At 40.8% G+C, this 12,911-nt stretch overlaps 1 protein-coding gene and 1 non-coding gene across 2 annotated transcripts in view; one reads left to right on the top strand and one right to left on the bottom strand.

Moving 5' to 3' along the window:
• LOC131075086 (tRNA (guanine(9)-N1)-methyltransferase) overlaps positions 1-12,911 on the top strand; it is a 92,089-nt gene that overhangs the window by 62,066 nt on the left and 17,112 nt on the right. The window lies entirely within an intron of this gene.
• TRNAA-AGC (transfer RNA alanine (anticodon AGC)) lies at positions 11,197-11,268 on the bottom strand. The gene has a single exon. It is a non-coding gene; the product is annotated as a tRNA-Ala (tRNA).

Here is a 12,911-nt window from a genome sequence, read left to right as displayed (position 1 = left end):
AGAGAAGTTTGAGGTGCAAGCCCTTGTTAATGCGTTCTTCTCTGTGAGAGAGAAGTTTGAGGTGTAAGCCCTTGTTCCACCCTCTGCGAGTAGGTATGGTGGATCCACACTCTGGGAGTAGCCATGGTGGATGTCATGTGAGAGACTCCATGACTTAGCACTTGTGTGTTTTCACCCTCTGGGAGTAGCCATGGTGAACGTCATGATGAGATGACGACATCACGTTGAGGAGTTCGTGATGGGCATTTGTGTTCATTTGCGTTTCCATTCATGGGAGTAGCCATGATGGACCCACCCTCTGGGAGTGCCCATGGTGGTTGTGTTCATATTTCCATACATGGGTGTAGCCATGATGGATCCACCCTCTGGGAGAAGCCATGGTGGATGTCACTATGTGACACCATGATAACATCACGTGAGAGAGTCCATGATGATTTTCTTGTACTTGTGTGTTCACCCTCTGGGATGAGCTATGGTGAATATCACTGTGAGGTGACGATCTCACAATGATGAACACTTGTGCATTTTACCATCATTGTGAGGTGACTATCTCACAATAATGGTTGATATCACGGTGAGGTGATATCTATCCTTACACCATCCACGGGAGAAGCCATGATGGTTGATATCATAGTGAGGTGATATCTTTTCTTTCCACATATGGGAGTAGCCATTATGGTCAAACATCACAATGAGGTGATATGCTATCACGATGAGATGATAAGCTTCTTTCATACACATCATTGTGTTAGTCATCACGATGAGGTGATGTGACTTGTAGACATCTAGAAGGATTCCTCCCTAGCTAAGAGGGAGTGTTGATGTGTAGCTTCAATCAGATCCTTCTATGGCCGACATAGCTTACATAATTGTCTAATTGGTCTGTTGGCCTTAGACAATTATAGGTTTGATTTATAGATACTCATATGCATCGATATATCAATCATATGTGAGCCGACTTGCTTTTGTAAATATGATTTGTATTTATCAAGGCAAAGGCTGACTTGGAAGTCCACCGCCTCATTGCCTTGAATCGTGTTGATTAGGAGAAGGGCTGACCCTTGGTGAAGGGTCACTTGCAACATATTTAAAGGAGATCGAATTTCCACTCATTCCATCGATTATACACTCAATCATATAGCAGATCTATAGATTGAGAAGAGATGTGCTTGGGGGTGACGATTGAGTTTATCGTCTATGTTTGGAAGGGCAACACTGTGTCATTGCCCATGGTTAATCAAGCATACAACAAACAACAACTATTGCATCCTGCTGAGCTCCAAGCAAAGTGTCCAACCGGGGAGTGATTAGACTCCTTTATTCCCCTACTCTGCTCATAATCTGCTCTTTCTCTTTATACAAGCTCTTTATTTTATCAGCTAGATCTATTATTTGAGCTTCAAAATTACTGGGAAAATCTGAATGAGGGGCAAAAGATTGTGCAATGCCGGCCAACTGCCCTTCATGATCCCTTATTTTCTTGTTGATGTCTATTGTAAATTTAGGCAAAATGAGACATGACTTATAGATCTTACCACCTTCATCTAAGGCATCCTCAACACTCTTTACAATAGTCTTCAAACTGACTCTATCACCTTCAACCGCTTGCAAAGTTGTTTTCAATGTCATGTCATTAAATCTTTTCAGAACTACCTCATCTGCAGCTTTCTCTAATGACTCAAAATCTGATTCAACTTTACGTAACATAGCCTTAAGCTTACCGGAGGGTGTGTCACTGGAATCCTGCTTAAGGTTAGGCAAAATTTTCTCTAAGACTTTAGTCGCCAGAGATATAACCTCTTTTTCCTCAGATGTGGACTTAAGTAAGTCCTCACTTGCTTTGATTTGGGCAAGGGTGGCTAATTTTAATGCTTGAATAGGAGATAGAGTACTTAAATCAATCAGTCCATGTGAAAAGTCATCTTCATCAAGAGCAATCTGGTTCCCTTTATTAGTGGCTCTTGCCATGGTCACCGACGCCTCATCAATCTGCTCTTCTCCTTTCTCTTTCATTGCCTCTGCATCCATGCTCACCCCTACATCCTTCTCAGTATTTCCTTCCTACTGTTCATCTGCAATTTTTCCTATCTCTTTAGTTGTCTTCTCAATGTTAACTTCAATCACCGTAGGGTCTGGTACAACATCACCGGAGTCATCAACTGAGAGGTTAGCAGTTATGTCATCTGCAACTTCTTGCTCTGCTAGATCAATCTGCTCAGATGAATGATACCTCTGATCACTTGGAGCTTTTGCTGGTACTTCCGGAATGGAAGTGTCTTCTGGTAATTGTTCTTCCGGTAGGGAATCATCCTTCTCCGGATTGATCTAATACTGATCCTCCTTTAAAAACTTCTTCAAAATGTTCTCAATTTGCTTAGCAATTTCAGCAGATTTACCAAACATTATCTTATTCCTTCGGAATTATAGATGATAGCTCTAACGAAACTTTACTATATGTATTCAAATATTCTATTATAGCTTCTTCAATTGATCTCTGCTCATTCTCATCAGAATTCTTGTAATATTCTGAAACATTCTTCAAATTTCCTTCCTTGACTATTTGATTAATCAACTCACTTAGTGTCAAAGGAGGCACAACAGTGTAAGGACCTTCAAGCTTACCCGATTTGAGAGCTTCATCTAGTTTTGATTTCTTCTTGCTTGCTCTTGTTTTTCCGGATGGCTCGCCCTGTGTTTTAGCTTTCTTTACAGGTGGAGCTTCACCGGATAAGGGCTTCCGGACTACCCTGACATATGTGGCAGTCTTCTTTACTTCTCTAACCCCTTCATCTGATTTGGTTTCTTCTTCCACAACAACATACTTTCTCACCAACTTCTCCTTTTCAACTCCACCGGTAGAAGATTATTGTGGCTTAGGTGGAGGGACCACCTTCTGCACACCGGAGATGTGTGCAGACTTACTCTTCTTAGCCTTGGCCTGCTTTGGAGGAGGGGGAACCGGCTTAGCCTGTTGCTTCACCATGTCTTCCTCCTTCAATATATTTTGCTCTCTAGCCCTTTGCACAACTTCTGTAGTTATGCCCATTTGCTCTGCCAACTGTTCTACTTCCTTTTTTATTTTCCTCTTCCTTTTGGGCCCAGTGAATTGCTTGTGCAAATCCAAGTCTTTTTCTTTGAAAGTACCAAATCTTTCCTCCTGTATGTGTTGAGCATAGGTGTCAAGTGTGAGTTCATCCACCTCATAACCCATCAACAGGATCCAAACTGTTCTAGGCTCAATTGCTTCCATGTGACATTGGTCTTTATCTACCATGAAGCATATTGTGTTTTCATACTTTTCAACTATGGCCTTGGAATTCTTTCTCTGCCCTGCATTAGCTCTTGAAAAGTCTTAAAGTAACCCCATAAGGCAGATTGTTGAGCAATTGCATCACCCACACCCTGCAAACCTTCTTTGATTTGAGCTGCCACCAGTTTGTCTTATGCCCATTGAACTTTTCCAATTTCAAGAATCTCATTTAAGAAATACAGTGCCAAACAAATGATCAAAGAACCAAATTTAAATACATCCTTGTTGTCATGCTTGATCTTCTTAATATTGCTCATCATCATTAAGAAGCACTTCACACAAATCATACCTCTTATCTTCTTTTAGCATCTGATAAGCTGCATAGATAGCAGTACCGGATATTGAGTTTTGCCTGCTTGAGTGATATACCTTGTAACCAATAACCATCGATGCAAATCTAACATCATGCTCAACAATATCACTTATTGTCATCGACCGATTGTCATGCTTTGAACTGGTTACCTCCATCACAATGGTGTTCTTCACATGCCGGAATCCAGGAACTACACCGAATGGACTTAAATAGGTAACTGCTCGAATAGCCTGCTTTGTGATTTTGTAGGGTTTGTCTAGCCATAGGAGTTCATCATGGATTTGACTTAGTACATACCTCACCCATTCGGGCTCGTCAAATACTGGGAAATGAACGAACTGAATGAAACCCTTTTCTTCAAAATTCTTAAAATCTGATTTCAGACTGCCAAAATCATCAACCATGTGCTGAGCGTACAGGGATAGCATGTCTGAATTTCCCAATTCTTCAATGTTACAGTGTATGTAAGCCCTAATATCTTCGTTGTGTAAAACTTCGTACGGTACAAAAGAAAATGCACCATTCGGATGGTCTTCTATTGACTTAAATGGATGCTTCTTAAATACAGACCTTGCTCTTTCAGTAATTTCCACAACAAGAGGGGTCGAAATACTAGAAGATGGTGCCATTATGAAAATTAGGGTATGAACAAATAGCTTTGAATGTGGGTAAATACCTTTCCAATCTCAACCGGATGCTAAGAATCTTTGTTGGATCGCTACATACTCAAATTTTGCTTCTGAATCTCTTTCACTTCACTGCTCTGCACTCTCTCTTCGTTCGCAATGAGAGAAATGTCGTTTTATCTTCAGAAAACCTAACTTTTAGTTGTAATAACTACATAACCCTAAAAGCTTCCGGATACCTTGTTTTGCATCAATTCGCTCACCGGAATCTTAAATCGCCATGAATTCTTCCGGATAACATTTGGACATCTAATCTAGATCTTCTGCAACCTTCTAGAACCGGTTACAGATCTCCGCAAGGGGGTTCTATGAATTTGCATGATAATCTGCCCCCTAAGGCCAAAATGCCTTAGTTACCGGATGAGGTTCCAACACCAAAATTAGGTGTGGAGCCATTTACTGCATTAGGATCTTCTTTCTTCACCCACATCTTCTTATGCCGATCTTTGATCTCATCTACCTTTGCTTTGCCCTTTTCATTTGATTGGTTCTTGTTTACTGAACCATTGTTACTCATGTTTTTACTTCTGCAGAATTTTGCAATGTGACCGGATTTGTTGCATGCATAACAAACAACACTCTTTTGCATAGGCCTGATGTTCATCTGATTAGGTCTCATCCTGCATTGGTTAGAGATATGTCCAAACATTCCACAAGCATAGCATCTCTCATTCTGAAAATTGCTTATCATTGTTCTGCACATGTTTGACTTATGACTAAAGTTGTTGCATATGAAACATTGACCGGTAAAAGTAGGTCCATTATTCATCATTCCATTATTCATCTTACTTCTGCATTGATTTGCCATATGACCAAACTTGCCACAAACAAAACATTTACCATTGAATTTATAGGTATTAGGCTGTCTTATCGAAGCTCTCTTGTTCTTTTGCTGATGATTACTTTGACCAGAATCAGAGGATTCTCTTTTCTCAAATCCAAGTCCTCACATATCTTTCCCATGTTTATGACTTTCCAGCATCTCATACAATCGGGCTGAACTAGCTTTGAATTTTTCTTTGTACTCATTAGCAACGGTCAGCTCATCTCTCAGAATTATGATCTGTCTTTCAAGTTCTTGTCCATCATTCTTTGTTTGCACCAATTCAAGCTTCAACTGATCATTCTCATATGTCAATATGCAACATTCATCAGATCTGTCTTTCAGTGACTGAGTTAAGGTTTCTTTATTCTTCTTCCGGTCTTCAATCTCCTTTGTTAGCTTCATTACAATAGATTGCATCTCATTCTTCAGAACTGCATTCTCCCTAGCCAGTTTCTCACATTCATCCGTCTTTTCTTGTAGGGCTTGATTGTCTACACTTTGTTCTTCTTTCTCCTTCAGCTTATCCATCAGCTCCTTTCTCTTTTCTCTAGAAGTGCTCACTTGATCTTTTAGTGTTTCAATGAAGTCTTCAGCTGCATTCAGATTACTTTTTAGGGAACTTACTTCCTTTCTTGCTGCATCATGATCTTCAAGTGCCACGCTAAGCTGTCTCTGCAAACTGGAGTCCATTGATTCAATCTCCTGGATCTTCCTCAAGCTGTTAGGCTTCCTCGGAGGAACTAGGCTTTGATACCAATTGTTGGAGTCAATGAACACTGAGAGGGGGGGGTGTGAATCAGTGTTTTGTAATTTACTAGTTTATTAAACTGATTCTTAAACCCCCGGATACAAAAGATAGAAAGTATAATGTAAAAACTCAAGACAAATAGCCACACAACCATAACATCGAAATTTTTACATGGAAACCCGGAAAGAGAAAAACCACGGTGGGATTTGAACCCACAATATTATTATACTGTGGTGAGTAGTAGAACAATATTACAAAAGGGGAATGCACTTGCATTCAGGCACACTGCCTAGAGGTCATTGCTCAAATACAAAACAGGGCTGCAACCCTAGTTGACTCACTGTCCTACAAATGAGATATAAAGGCAAATACAATGTTTGAACTGGTAAGCATCATCTACAAATGCCAGGAATCAGTTCCGGTTAGGCTCAAAATGATCGACTGTTGCTGATCTGAAAAATTGCTCTGTTGCCAAATACCAAATCACCAAGACTCAAGATGCGCACGTGAAACTGTGCTCAATCGCTCCCAAAACAATTTCGCACATGCATAATCCCACCAAAATGATCATCCAAGTCGATCTTATATATCCGCACCGCCAAAATGATCTCCAACAAGTCAGCTTCACAAAACTGCAAAATGTGAAACGTGTAGTCTCATGTCGGCTCAATCCATCACAAATCCATATATTGGACCTAAAACATATGATCACAAGCTTCACACGCAACGACACAAACTCCTCGAGCACCACCAATCACCAAAATCATCTCTACAATTCCGCAACACACGTTACCCATCTTGTCCACACAATAGCTCTACTCTTCTGGAGTCATCGAAAACCGGACCAAGAATCATGCACTAGAATCGACATCGGAGGCTAGAATTTCAAGGTGATCTGCCTTAAACAACCAATTGACTATCCCAATCACTGCAACCAAAACTGCATCACCGGAAATGAGTTGTGCTCATTGAATTTGTACACTGTGTTCACACTTTGCCGAACTTATGCCTAAAGTCAATATGATTTCCGGTAGATCAAATCTATAGGTACCGGATATGATTACTAGACTGAGTTGCCATCAATGACAACCCCTAAGTAATCTCCATGCATCCAACATCACCGGAGACGCATCTTGGACTTGATAAAGAGTCGGCTCATGGGGGCTAGCAGAGCCTTGGATATTGCAGTTTGGATTATTCAACTAATGAATGGGGTCATGTCTTGCATCATCTACGACTAGGCGACTGTGCTTTCCAAGAGTATCAAAGAATTCTTAACTCTCGAGCACAAGACGTTCTACATGGGCCATCATGCCATCGGACTCTTTTTGGAGGCACTGCGCACACAGGTACCTATGGATAGAAGGGGGTGGTTCCAACCCATTAGTTGAGTAGAACCAAATAAGCCCACAATGTTTTACTGGATGCATTTTTACACAGTCGAGTACCAGTCTTAGCCTAGGTAGAAGAGATGAGACGAATTGCAGGATATGGAGCCAAGTGCCGAAGAGGAAGGTGTTGAGGATGAGGGAAGCCAGGGTGAAGAAGAGGAAGACATGGTGGATGTTTCATCCATGGAGAGTGAGAGCAAACATAATTCATTTCGGGTGGCCATACATGAGGACAAAGGGGAAATTTAGCCCGAGTAAGAGGCTGTGGAGGATATAACAGCCGAGAGAGATGACTCGGCCATGGGGAGAGATGACTTAGTTGAAGGAGTGCTGCAACCGCTGAAGATTATAGAGGCACAACTGAAGGTTCCTACCGCATCGAGAGGTTCAGGTTGTACCATCACCTTCACACCAGCCAAGTTGTCCCCAATGGCACATCTAATCTCACCTAGTTCGATCATACAAATTGCAACGTTGGAAGGGTTGCAGAAGGCCACCCCTGTACCAAACCTCCTTGTACCAAATCAATCCTCCTTGTACCAGTGGTAGTAGTGACACAGTGGCCACCATACCGGTTGCTACAGTTGCCACCTTAGTACCAGTTGTCATACTAGTTGCTAGCGTACCGGTTGCTACAACTATACCAATTGCTAGTGTACTAGTTGCCACTACTAATACATTGATTGCCAGGTTTGTGCCAAGAGAGCCCATGGGTGTACTTGCTACGCCTAGCCGAGAGGTTGATGCAGCAGTAGACAGTTGGTTAGGTACGTGACACCCAACGCATCGCCACCATCCTCACCATGGTCTGTTAAAGGCACCCACCTTGAGGAGGAGTTACAACTAGAGGGCGAAAGGGAAAATAGATGGAGATGGAATTGTATTCAAAGCACATTGGTAGGAAGGATGAAGGGTTTCTCGAATCATCAGATGAGAGAGAGCAAATGGTCATAGACCTTGAAGACGAAAGCACACATTTGGGGGAGACCAGGTCGGTAATAGAGGAATCCAACCGGAGGGAGGAGAGTCACATTGAAAGATATGTTTGGGTTTCAAAACCCGACCCAAAGGATGCCCTCAGGTCTGTATGTAGATTCCTGGCAAAGTTAGATGATATTGTGTCGATCACCCAAGGGGTTTTATATCTGGCAATGCAGGTAGAGATTGGTTTTGTATCGGAGGCTGAGAGGCTCCTTGCCTTCTTGAGGGGTGGCTGTGAGTAGTTTGCACAACTCTTCACGCGTCGTGGATAGCTAGCCATGGAGGCTCCGGAGATGCTAGAGACCTGGCGTCAAGTTTAGATTGAGGGTTAGGGCAAACTCTTGGTCACCTTGCAGGGCATAGAGAGCTCCTTTAGGGAGACATTTTACTAGATGCAGAGGGCAATACACTCGGCCGAAGAGGTTGAGGCAGAGAAGGTAGCCGCATTGGAGAAGGTTGTAGCTGTACAAGAGGAGTTGGCACTCCAAGAGAAGCTTACTAAAATAGAACAATAGTTGCGAGAGACCTTGGAAGAGGTGGAGCGACAAAAAGCACTTGTAGCAGAACGGGATACCTGAGATGAAGGAACACATTGCCGTAGTTACGACATTTCTAGAACGGTAAGAGAAGGATATTATGGAGGTAGTGTATATGGTAAAGATGGCTCGGGAGTGTCAGCTTCTTGTTGAGTGGGACTTGCGACTCCGCATGGAGCAAGTACAACATTTGCGACAATAGCTTTCGACGCCCTCACCTACTCTAGGGACGTCTTCTCACCTTTCTAGCTCTTAGTAGTTGTGTAGAATCAGCCCCGTTTTGTTCTGTCGTCTTGAAGACAACTTCATTTGGGGGGGGGGCTTGATGTAGACAACAAATATGTCGCTAATAATAAATAATACTTTGTTCATGTTTTGATAATAATGGCAGTGTTATTAGTTCTCGAGAGTTGTGTCGGTTGTCAACGGTTGGCAGCCTTAACCAACTGTTCGGTACTATTTATATTGTTGTATCGGGAATAGGGGGATAGTGAGGATGTACATACATTACACCAGAGAATAAAGGAATATCATTTGGCCATATTCTGTGTTGAATATCTTTTACTATTAGTTCTATTATGTTCTATGTTTTATTATTTCTTGTAAGTTAAAGCTATTCCATTTGGGAGTAAACAAGTTTTACTTCCAAAGAATTGGATTCATCACCATTTTTTGTTCACTCATGCTGATTTTCTATTGAATTTACTGTTTATTTGTATATACAAATATTTTTTTTTGATTTTAAGCTTTTTTTGGGAATAAAATGATTAGGTTATATTGAATTTATGTCGAATTAAACTAAATTATATTTATTTATACTTCTTTTATAATAAATTTATACCTATTTATAGTAATTGATATTGAATTCTGACTATTTTTCCGTATTTAAAAGTAAAAATATTGCAATTTCACTTTGTACTTGTAGGTTTGATAAAATGACAAATGAGAAACCTTTAGATGAGATTAGGCTTAACCCAATGGATGTTGGTTACAAACACTTGTCCCCTTGGAGTTTAAGACCTTGCTTGGAATATGCCATTTAGGGATTGCCATGTGGGTAGCTGTTTCCATTAGATGCTAAAACCTATATCATAGAGGTGTAGATTGCTTCAAATATCATCTTGTAGACATTACTCATCATGATGACAAGCTGTATACCAACACCACAAAAGAGATGAAACAAGAGATGAATGTTTACCTTGCATTGGTAGAAGAGAAAAAAATTCGAAGGGAGAAGACAAGGGTGGCCATAGAAGTATCCATAGCTAGTGGTAAGGGATCTCAAATGCAAGCAGAGATAGTTGAAACAATATTTGAAGGCATAGTTGTCTCCTTTCGTGGTCCATGCATACAAAGTACATTGACATTCACATCATCTACTTCAAGTAGAGATCCTACACACACCACATAGCTTTTTTGTACCCAAAAGCATACTCGGAGCACAATTGTCACAGGGTGGAGTAGGGAAGTGCATCAAGAAGCAGATAAGGCATGTGCCAATTTTTGGTACTTCAACAACTTTCCCTTCAATGTGGCGAGCAGTCCTTAGTGGGGAATTCGGTAATTGCATTGACAGTAGTAGGGAAAGGTTACGAGGCACCTTCCCGGAAAGATTTAAGTGGGAGGTTGCTCATGGATGCAATTGAAGAGACAAAATTAGTAGTGGAAGAACAAAAGAAGTAATGATGCAATTATGGCTGTACCATTCTTTTAGATGGGTGGATGGATGGAAAGAACCACATCATTATCAAATTTTTGGTAGCTTTAAATGGTGAGGCATTTTTTTTGAAGTCAGTTGATGCTTATGCCAAAGTAATAAATGCAAAAACATTGAATCTAATGTTGGAGGAAGTTGTCTTGGAGATGGGTATAGAGAATGTAGTTCAAATTAAAATTGACAATGCGACAACACATGTGATTGTTGGAGATTGTTTGAAGAGAGGTATTGGTCATTGTCTTGGATCCCTTGTGCAACACATTGCCTTGACCTTCTTTTGGAGGACATAGGCAAACTTGATTGGTTGCAATTGGTTGTAGATATGATGTAAAAAGCATAGAAAAATTTATTTATAATCTAGGCTTGCAATCAGGTGGCACAAGGTTTGCAATGATTTTCCTAATGTTGGAAATCTTATTGGTTTGCCGACTTCCCTGAAACAAATGTTTGTGATTCAAACATGGCTAGACTCATTGTTGAGACATGGACCAGCTAGGACTCGAACCTAGGACCTTCCATATGCTGCTTGAGTGCTCTACCATTGAGCTATTGGCCCCTCTTGGACCAGTCCATCGTCGGTTCGGGTGTGGCTTATTTCCAACACCAACCCCCCCCCCCCCCTTAAGCCACACCTCTCGTGTGCTTGGGGCTCCTAGCCTGGACCTGGCTCTGATACCATGTTGAGACATGGACCAGCTAGGACTCGAACCTAGGACCTTCCATATGCTACTGGAGTGCTCTACCACTGAGCTACTGGTCCCTCTTGGACTAGTCCATTGTCGGTCCGGGTGTGGCTTATTTCCACACCAACACTCATCATATTCAAAGAAGCTTGATGGAGAGAAGGTTGCAAGGATAGTCTTTGATGATCTACTTACACAAAGAGCTATGGAGATCGTGAAGATAACTTCAAAATTTTGTTTTTAAATTAAAATTGATTATTTTATTTTTTAATTTTAGTCTGACATAATAAATTTGTAACTTTAATTTTTTGTATTTGTAAATTTTAAGTATCGGAGCCCTTGGTTAAAGTTCTCCATTTGGTAGATGGGTATCAAAGCCCAATGGGATACATTTATGAGGCCATGGAAAGGGCCAAAGAGTCCATCTGAAACTATTACAAGGGAGACGGCCTTAAATTTGATCCCATTTGAGAGATATTGATTAGAGGTGGAATAATTAACTCCACCAACCCATCCATGCAGTAGGGTACATACTCAACCCCAATTTTTTTTCTTTCACTTGGATAGCTTCTTAGAGCTTAATGGAGATGTTATGGAGGGCCTCACAATATGCATTCAGTGGATGACACCCCAAATTGAGGCGAAAGACCTCATTATTCAAGAATTGTATAATTATAAGACTGGTAGGGGCAACCTCTTTTTTTTTTCAACTAGTAATCTGATGAAGAACTATTCAATCACTGGGTAACAAAGATTGGAGTATTCACATCACATGCAATGTGCGCGCTATGAGTTACAAATTTCAAATTCACAACTATCCATAATGTGATAAAATATGGTTCGCTTACTAACTTTTTAATATTTTATTTTGTAGATTTTTAGTGGATAGATTGGGGTGCAAATATTTAAATCTTCAAAGGTTAGCCCTTTGCATTTTGCGCCAACCTTGTAGTGCATCCAATTGTGCATCCAATTGTAGTTTGTTTGAGGCCATAGGCCATCCACATGAAGAGGAGCAAATTAACTCAAAAACACCTAAATGAACGTGTCTTTGTGCAATGCAACATTTGGCTCCACACAAGAAGATTAGAGGACAAATCATAGGAGCTCAATGATTTGGATGACATTGATCCTTATAGCGATTGGACAGGGTGGGATGAGTAGCCCCCATTATTTACTAAAGATGGGATTCTTGATTTTGATATGCAAGCAATGGAGGATGTGGGTGCGACAAAAAGAGCTATAGGATTGGATGGCATTGATGAGGTAGAGGAGTCATTGCCACCTACTAGTTGGTTGGAGGTTGAGCTAGAGTCACAAGCGCAGCCTTCTATGCTGAGTGAGGAGCTGCAATTGATTCCAAGGATTAGAACCTCAACCTCTCCACAAGTTTTCACTAGATTAGGGAAGAGGAAGATATAAAATGTTGTATTTTGTTATATGTAATATATGAATTATGATGATTTTTAAGGCAATCATCATAAATTCATAATAGTTGTCAACTTCCTATTGTATTAGGCTATCAACATTTTTATCACGTCCCGAGGTCATGAAGAAAGGACCTCATCACTAGGGAAATGATCTTATTCATAAGACTTCATGGTTTTCTGCACAACTGACCATGAGAAGACAATGACTTAAGAGGCTAGCGTTTTTCATCAAGGCATAAACTTAATGAATCTAGCAATAAGAGGAAGGGATGTGTATGTATTAACTGATG

The sequence above is a fragment of the Cryptomeria japonica genome, chromosome 3 (assembly GCF_030272615.1).
Source record: "Cryptomeria japonica chromosome 3, Sugi_1.0, whole genome shotgun sequence".
NCBI classification, from domain to species: domain Eukaryota; kingdom Viridiplantae; phylum Streptophyta; class Pinopsida; order Cupressales; family Cupressaceae; genus Cryptomeria; species Cryptomeria japonica.
This window is presented reverse-complemented; position numbering and strand designations above follow the sequence as displayed.